Source organism: Nicotiana tomentosiformis, chromosome 1, assembly GCF_000390325.3.
Source record: "Nicotiana tomentosiformis chromosome 1, ASM39032v3, whole genome shotgun sequence".
Classification (NCBI taxonomy): Eukaryota; Viridiplantae; Streptophyta; class Magnoliopsida; order Solanales; family Solanaceae; genus Nicotiana; species Nicotiana tomentosiformis.
Window position 1 is genome coordinate 158,775,223 of NC_090812.1, and position 10,176 is coordinate 158,785,398.

Below are 10,176 nucleotides of genomic sequence, written 5' to 3' on the forward strand. Positions count from 1 at the left end.
GATGAGTGGCTTCCAGATAAAATTTTTGAAATTGATGAGTGACTTTGTATAAACTCAATATTGTCTATGGTGACGGTTATGATAGCAATGGTGGTGAAGAGGAAAAAAATTTTGTGGCAAAAAAATAATAGAGGGGAGGAATAAAATGGGTTAGGGGCACTGAAGTGGCATGATACGTGGTATTCACCTCATCAAATATCAGCGTTATGTAGGATAGAATGTCCACCTGAACCAAATTTAACGGTAGAAGGGTATATTTCGAAAAAGAGAGTGGGATTGTGGGGGGGGGGGCGAGGAAGGGAGAGAGAGGGGGGGGGAGGAGAATAAAGGGATGAGTGGAGAGAAATAACATATTTGATCTTAACTGATTTTCCCACCTAATTAACTCCCTTTTATAGTTGAAATGGACTTAGTTAGGAATTAGGTGAAGATATAATCAACACCGTTAATCTCCTCCTTTCATGATGCAATCTCCACCGCTCAATCGTTGGCACGTGACTAACTTGAAACTTTCACGTGAGCTCTTCTACTAGCCACAAATTTATTGATGTAATTGAATTATGTAGCTAATTATTAATTTTTTTGCCACGAGTTGGAAACTTACTATACCTATAATAACTTTTTAGCCATAATAAAATATTTAAAATAAAATAATGTAGCCAAATGAATATTTTTGTTTCTAAGTTATAAAAAGTTGTGGCAGTATAGGTTAAATTAGCCACAAATTTCTTGCTATAATAGAATTTCGTAGCTAATCATTAATTTTTTCCACGAGTTGAAACTTCATATAGCAACAATAACCTTTTAGTCACAATAAACTTTTAAATCAAAATGTTGCTAAATAAATAATGCTTTAAATTATAAAAAGTCATGACAATAGTTGACTTAATAGCTACAATTATTTGTCATGCTAAAATGATACCACAAAATTGATAAGATAAAATTTTATAACTGATCATTAGTTTTTTATTCCACAAGGTAAATCTTGCCACATTAAATATTTGAATAACATTTTGTAGTCAAATAAATATTTATCTTCTAAAATAAAAATAGTAAGATAAAAGTTAAAACTATTTGTTATGACAAAATTAATAGCCACAAATTTAAAATGACGATAAACTTACGAGTTAATTATAACTTTGGTCGTATAGTTAGGAGTGTCACTGCAATAATAGTATTTTAAGCATAATAAGTTATACGTACAAAATTTCATAGGTGAATATTTTTATTTCAATGACAAAAATAAGAGTTGCTCAAACAATATCAAGTTATGAAAATTCAATTTTAACTATAAAAGTTAGACTTTCTCATAATAATTGAAAATGTAGTAATTATATATAAATTGAAGTATTAATAAACTTTAAAATAACAAAAACTAAATTGCAAAAGTTAATCTTCAATAATAGATCATTTAATTTGTATCATTTGTATGTCTATTTATGGCCTCAAAACTCATCAATTTACTTTTTTATTTATCAAACTCATATTTTATTTTTATTGCAACATGTTACATTTGGACGTCAATTATATATATTTGGTGTAAAATTCAAAATATATTAACATATGTAGAGAATTTATGTCTACTTAACTATTTTTAATGTAAGTACTTTCAGAACTAATGCTCTGATTTCTTCTTTAAATACTTACTATCTTCTTCTAATTTCTACCATTGACCACTATGAGAACTTCCAAAATGAAAATCTAAAACGAATTGAGATAATTCGAATATCGAAACTTGGGTGAAATTAAGTGGAGGTTAACTAAGAGAGGTGGACTTTTCATGGTTGAACATATCCGCATAAGATGATCATATCCTTGAAGTTGTCTTTGGTAGAGAGGCAGAGAGTACTTCAACCATCAAAGTAAAATTTTTCGACGATAATCCGGATTAGTCAAGCCCTGAAGCAAATACGGGATGCCAGGTGGCAAAAAATATTTAAGAGAGGTGGACTTTTCACAGTTGAAGGTATTCACATAAGATGATCATATCTCTCGAATCATGGGCGGAGGGAGAGTGTAACCTACGGGTTCGGCCGAACTCAGTAGTTTTCGTTCAAACAATGTATTTGTCTTAAGAAATTCATTGAACATGTGAAAATTATTAATTTAGAACTCAATCACTTAAAATATTTATAATTCTGAACCCATAAGTTTTAAATTCTAGCTCCGTCTCTGTCTGGAATTACCTTTGGTAGGGAGTATTTTAATCCTAAACTAGAATTTTTTTATGCTAATCCCGATTAATTGACCCACAAAGCAAATACCAGATGCCAAGTGGCAAAAAGCTAAGAGAGGTTAACTTTTCATAGTTGAAGATATCCGCATATGTTCCTTATCAGCATATACAAGATAATGATAGGAAAGACGGCCATTTTTGTCAATGAAAAAGAAAATGAGTCTCCAATCATATTACGACACGTACCTTTTAATTAATCCATCCACCCACTTTCATAAATATGTGACCACGTACGTATCTTTAATAATTTGCCATGCAAGGGGATAGTGAGACGTCAATGGGTTCTTCTACAACGCTTTTTTACGCTTTATATTTTGTGTTCCCTAACTATCCCGTTCCGCCCCATTGCCAACGCTCTATAGGATCACTCACTACAATATTATGCATCTATAACTATAAAATTTTAACTATGAATTTATAATTATAGCTAATACCTAATAATAGCCACAAAATTTAAAATTCTGTGACTATTTATAAAATTATAAAATTTCTTTGCCATAAAAATTAAGTTGGTAAAGCTAATTCCTCGTATTATCTATACTTGCTAACAATCATGGCAATAGCTATAAATTTATTGCTACAAATAAAATTTCATAGCTAATCATAAGTTTTTGCCACACATCAATAGTTACTATAACAATAGTAATCTTTTAGCTACAATAAATTATTTGAAACAAAATATTGTAACTAAATGAATACTTTTGCTTCATGTGAGGATACGATGACACTTATTTAGTGACATTTGAAATAAATGTCGGGAAAAAATAAATTTCTTGACATATATGAACAAATGTCATAAAAACAATGACATTGGATACAAAATATCGTAAAATAAGTGACATTTGATACAAATTATCGTAAAAATAATGACATTTGATATAAAAAGTTGTAAAAACAACGACATTTGATACAGAATGTTGAAAAAATTATGAATTATATTTTAAATGTCATATTAGTAATTGGTAACTAATAATATTTACATCTAATGTTGGAAAGTTTACTATATTTTTTAATTGTTAAATTGTACTTTGTACAAGAAAAAAAGTCATTTTTTATATTTCATTAGTGATAGTAAATGTCGATAAAAAGCTTGTTTAAAATATTTACATAACAATAACGATAGAATAGTGTAAAAAACGATAACAAAAATAATAATTTTGATTTTGATCTTAAATCATAATAAAGTAAAATTTAGTGACATTTAGAACTAAAAATGAAAAATTTATCGCATTTGTAACTTAGATTTGATAGATGGATATTAAGAAAATTTTAATACTATTACTGAAAAACAAATTAGGAACTCTTAATAAAGGCCTCACTCTAATTCTTTTCTCTCATAACCCTAACCGCCTCTCACCTTTCCTCAACCCTTTCTCACGATTGATTTGGGATTCCTTGGAAACATCCAGATTTCCATTTGCAAAGGCCAAGAAAATATGAAATTGGGGAAGGACATCAACAAGGTATTCTGAATTTTAGGGTTATTATCAACTCGTTAGCTATCTTTTTTCTCAAGAGGGGAGTATTATTTATCTTTTTGTTTGTTTATGTTTTAACGAGTTACAAGTTCAACAAGTTTGGATTTATAGATCAGTGACCTAGGTTGTAGTACTGGATACACAACTTGGGTGACGATCTGTTTCAAGGAAGGCTCTAGCTAGCCGATCAATCAAGAACCCCTTTCGATGTTGTTCCAGTGTCATGACGGAAAGACGGTTATTATGGAAGATTTGATTTTGAGTAATATTCTCCAACACGGCATGTGCAAGATAAAAAATGCTTGAAACTAAGTTTAGAGAAAGATTTGGTCCCTATTGCTGATTATTATTTTTCTAGACTACAGACGATCTTAACTTATTTTAGAGATGTATAAAGAAAATTTACATTTGTTTGAGAACAGTTATCTATTATTACGTTGCTTACAATATTTTGATAATTACAGTTTGTAGTTCTTTACAAAAAGAGTATGCATAAGTGGCTATTTGTTTCGTTTTTGTGGTATATGGTGTTCTGAAATATCAAATGATTATTTCATCATGAAGAATTTTAAAATTCATTATATTATTTTAATATAAAAATCAAAAACAGAAAAACTATTGACGAGACATATTTTCCAGATATTTCTATTTTATGTCGCAAGCAAGATGAGTCGAGAGTACATCTTATTGACATTTGACAACATGTCGTAAAATAATGTCACTATTTATTTTACGACACTAATTTAAATGTCGGAAAATTCCCCACATTTGTTTTGTGCGTAAAATAAATGTCGGTTAAGCATTTTGTGATATTTATGTGATCTATAGCGACATTTTTAAAATGGCGTCATAGCCTTATTTTCTTGTAGTGTCTCTTAGTTGTTACTCGGCCGTTAATTTTTTTTATAGTTTTTCTTAAAAAAAGATTAATAACTCCACAACAACAAAAAGTATATATCTTAAAGCTCCCTTATCCATATAAGGAAATTTTAGGCAAAATGTCATAAGTTTTAGGTACTACTAGTGTATATATGAACAAATTATAGCCAATTGGGTTGCAGAATCCTTGTAAACAAATACTCCAAATGAAAGGAGACTTGTGGAGAATGGCGCGCAAAACTACTCTTTGCATACGCGAACACACGCATATACAAAAGCACACACGGGCGCACTCACATATATCTCTCGGTAAAATATAGAGCGTTTATACCAAATTAAACCGATAAATATAAGATATTTGTCTTATATATATACCTTGTTAACACTTAATCACAGTTAAGATATTTGTCTTACATATATACCTTTTTGACATTTAACCATGCAACAACAATAACAATATATCCAGTATTATCTCATATCGTTGGTCTAAGAGGGTAGTGTATACGCATGTCTTATCCCTACCTTATGAGGATAGAAAGACTATTTCTAATAGACTTAATATTTAATCATGGTTAAGTAATATGTATTTTCAGTTTGATTTTTATATCTTAAGGTTATTAGAGTAGTTAGGCGTAAATAACGGTGCAAATAAATTACCTATATTGTGTGTGAGAGAGAGGGACAAATCAAACTTTCCACACTTATTACGTTAGTTGCCAGAATTCCTTTATGTGCACAGAAAACAACATTTAGGCAGACACCATTGTAAATTTGTACTTCCTGTAACTTTTAGCTAAAAAGTATACAGAAAAGCAAGTAACCGCATAAAATTTGATTTCAAAACACGAAAAATTACGACTTTGGCCGAATTCAGTAAATTTAGAACATTCATACTTTATATTTATTTTAATTTTTTATTTAATATATAAAACTTATTAATTTGAAACCCACTAATTTAAAAATATTAAAATCTTGAACATATAAGCTAGCTTCAAATTTCGGTTTCACCTTTCGTAGCAAGACTTGCACTTGCGTAGAAAGGCCATAAAATGTCATACAATAATAGTGATGCATGGCTTGTGTTGTATAAATTACTTCATGTCCAACTTATATGACATTATTACCGCTTAAAAAATTGAATTGATTTTTTATTTCATTACGATTTTGAATTGATTTTTTATTTCATTACGATTTTTTCAAATGTTAGTTTTCAAATATGATATAGTTCTGATCGATGAAACGTGCGACGGTGTTTACGAGATGTTGGAGGTTTGAAGACAAACCCTTGAGTCTAAAGGTTTCAAGTTGAATAGGACGTCACTACCAGAAATTGGACCTATGGCAATAGTTTTTTTGCAACGTTGCAATAGCCTGAATAATCATTGCACTAAATAATATCGCAACTTTTTTGAATCGTTGCACTTGACTAGCTAACCGGTGCAATAGGTAGGCAAATAGCAACACTTTCTGAACCGTTGCAATAGACCTATCGGCACGCGACTTGATGTAACGCACACAGATCCGTTGCCATATGTCTGTTGCAACGGTTTTGCTACCTATGACAACGGTAGTCAACCCGTTGCCATAGGCCTATTTTCCGGTGGACAAAGATAGAATACGTGGAGTGAGCTGGAAGAAAGGGATGAACGGAGGGAAATAAAAGTTCTTACTACCAAACAAGAAATACCCTTTATTCCTCTTCCATCAAATTCAAGGAGAGGGCAAAAAAGCGTTGTAGAACAACCCATTGACCTCTCACTATCCCCTTATATGACAAATTATTAAAGATACGTACGTGGTCACATATTTAGCTTTATAAAAGTGAGTGGATGGATTAATTAAAAGGTACGTGATTGGAGGCTTTTACCTTTATGATTGGAGGCTCATTTTCAGTTTCATTGGCAAAAATGGTCGTCTTTCCTATCACTATCTTGTATATGCTGATAAGGAACACAACTCCGGGATATGATCATTCTTATGCGGCTATCTTCAACTATGAAACGTCCACCTCTCTTAGTTTTTTGCCACCTGGCATCTCGTATTTTCTTTGGGAGTCAGACTAATCCGAATTAACATCGAAAGTTCAACTTTGAAGGTTAAGTGTTTCAAAAGGCGGATATATTATCAAGGCTCGAACCCGAAACTTCTAATTAAGGGTGGAACGGTTACTTACCATCTTATGCAGATATCTTCAACTTTGAAAAGTCCACCTCTCTAGTTTTTTGCCACCTGCCATCCCGTATTTGCTTCGGGGGTTGACTAATTTGGATTAGCACCGAAAAATTCTACCTTAGGGTTAAAGTGCTCCTTACCAAAGGCGATTCGAGAGATATGATCATCTTATGTGAATACCTTCAACTATGAAAAATCCACCTCTCTTGGGTTTTTTCATCCACCTTGGCATCTCGTATTGCTTCGGGGGTTGGCTAATCTGAATTATCGTTGAAAATTTTTACTTTGGGAGTTGAAAGTGCTCTCTGCCAAAGGCAACTCCAAAGATATGATCATCATATCTTCAACTATGAACAATCCACCTTTGTTAGTTATTTTTTGCCACCTGGCATCCCGTATTTGGTTTGGGGTCGACTAATTCGGATTAGCGCCGAAAAATTCTACTTTGGGGGTTAAAATGCTCCCTATGAAAGGCAACTCTATTTTCAAGGTTTGAACCTGAGACCTCTAATTAAGAATTGATGGTTTCCACCACAAATTTTTAAATATAAACAATTTCACAACAAAAAGTATATATCTTAAAGCACTCTTATCCATGTAGGGGATTTTTAGGTAAAAATGGCATAAGTTTTAGGTACTATTAGTGTATGTATGAACAAATTATGGCACGAGCTTAGTTTTCCATGCCAATGGGGTTGAAGAATCCTTGTAAACAAATAGCCCAATTGAAAAGAGAATTGTGAAGAATGGCACGCAAAACTACGCGGACACACGCATGCACAAAAGGCACACACGCCCACTCACATATATTTTGCCTTAAAAATTTATCTGGATATTTATACAACCCAATAAATATAAAATACTTATCTTACATAATACTTTTTTAACACTTAATCATGATTAAGTAGAATGCACTTTTAGTTTATTTTTTTTATTCTTAAGGTTATTAGTTTAATTAAGTATAAACAATCGATGCAAGTAAGTTTTACCTATAATTGTATGTGTGTGAGTAGAAGAGGGACAAATTATAAGAAAAATTATGTGACATATCAAATAGTATTTACTATTCGTAGATTTAAATTTTAGCTTTACCTCTTGATAACAAGATTGAATATAATGCACTTATGTAGAAAGGCAGTAAAATGTCATACAATAATAGTGATGCATGGCTTGTGTTGTAATAAATTACTTCATGTCCAACTTATATGACATTATTACTACTTACAAAATTGAATATTTTTTTATTTCATTACGATTTTTTCAAACGTTAGTTTTCAAATATGAAAATCATTGTTTGAATTCACAACAAAATTCTTTATATTTCGATGCTATTACTCTGAACCACTTTATCATGAATTCCGAAGCTATATATATATATATATATATATATATATATATATATAATCCATCAATTATTTTTATTTTAAGCGGTTGGTTGTGAGCGATTATTCAAGTTAATTTTTCATGAACTCGGGAAAAAGCTACAAATGAAGATCAATTGGGAAATACGAATCGTACATAAGTTATATCTAAAGGTTGATATATACATTATATCATTGACATTTGCTTTTTGGTTTTTGATCATCTACTAGAGAATCCCCTTGCTTGGTGGATAAATACAGAGCGGATCTAGCATGTAGTATATGAGGTCATGTGAATTTAGTAGCGTTTATACAGACACTGCATATATATTAGAAATTTATTAAATATTTATAAATATTCAAATGTAAACTCATTTGCTATTATATATATTAACTTGAGTCGCTTAAATCATGTATCCGACTCTAATTTAAATATTATTTCCACGTAGTATATACATACATGTAAAGCAGAACACCCCAAAAGCTGAAGCAAAAGACTTATATAAGCTTTGACTTTCAGCCATCATGCAAATCATAAAACTCACTATTTTGATGGTCTTTCATTTAGAATTTTTTTTTGTTTAGGGGGTGGAGGGGATGAGGTGCGACTAGGCCCATGCAATAATGCATGCAATATGCAAAGATCCCTAGTTATCGTCAGAGGCTGATCAAAAATTTAACTCTAATGCCATAGAGTGCCAAATATGTGGGCTAAGCCATTTTTATACAGATTAAAACGTATTTGAATCAATAAAAGAGTCATGATGGTAATTTATTTTTATCTGTTCATGGTAATTAATCATATTCATGGTAAACATGATTATTTGGTATATGTGTTGGCCGGAGACAATCTCGTGAAATTAATCAAGATACGCAAAATTAACAAAATTAATCAAGATACGCGCAAACTGATCCCCAACACCACAATAATCAAAAAAGAGAGGGGAGGACAAGGAGAAGAAAAGGATGAGCGGAGGAGGGAAATAACATATTTGATCTGATTTTCCCACCTAATCAACTCCCTTTTATAGTTGAAATGGAGTTAGTTAGGAATTAGGTAAAGATATAATCAACACCGTTAATCTCCTCCTTTGGTGATGCAATCTCCACCGCTCAATCTTTGGCACGTAACTAACTTGAAACTTTCACGTGACCTTTCTTCTTTATTTACTTTCCCCGCAATTAATTTCAATTCAAAAGATATTCGAATTATCTCAATTCGTTACAGATTTTTATTTTGGAAGTTCTCATAATGGTCATTGATAGAAGTTAGAACAATATAGTTAGTATTTAAAGAAGAAATCAGAGTATTATTTCTCAAAGCGTCATATATATATATATATTATTTTTTTTAAAATAATGTATAGTTCGTAGCGGAGCAAGTCAAATTTATTTTTTAAAAAGGACGGGGTAAGGGAACTAAGACAAAATCAGATTCATATCCCTAAAAAATAATAATTAAAAAAAAATACAAGGGGAAACAAAGGAGACTCAGATTATGAAATCCTTAAATCTACTATAGATAAATTGGGGTTCAAATAAAGCCAGATTAAGGTTAAGAAAACAATATAACAAAATCAGAGAAAATAATGGAAGAACGATTTTTCTTTTTAAAAACCAAACATGGGAAAACTTTTACCATTGAAAATGGTTGAGGGAGCTGCAGAAAATGGTTGTGGAGTAAGGTAAATATTGCTCAAAAGTTGGCAGATCGTGTGGTCTATGTTAGGGTTTGCCCTCATTTTTTTATCTTATTAAACTTTTTTTTACCCGAAGCAATGACATAATATTTACCATTATTGATTTTACTTTTCCTAAAAGGAAAATATAGATCCCTTTCATATTTGACATATTCCTTTCTTGGACGAAAAGGTTGTGCACCTCTATAAATTGAGGATCTTTCCTTCACACAACGGAATAACGTTGTCACGACCCGAAATTCTCACCTTCGGACCGTGATGACGCCTAACATTTCACTTGCTAGGCAAGCCAACGTTAGAATAATATTATTTATTTTTAAAATAATTTTTATATTATTAATAATCAAGGA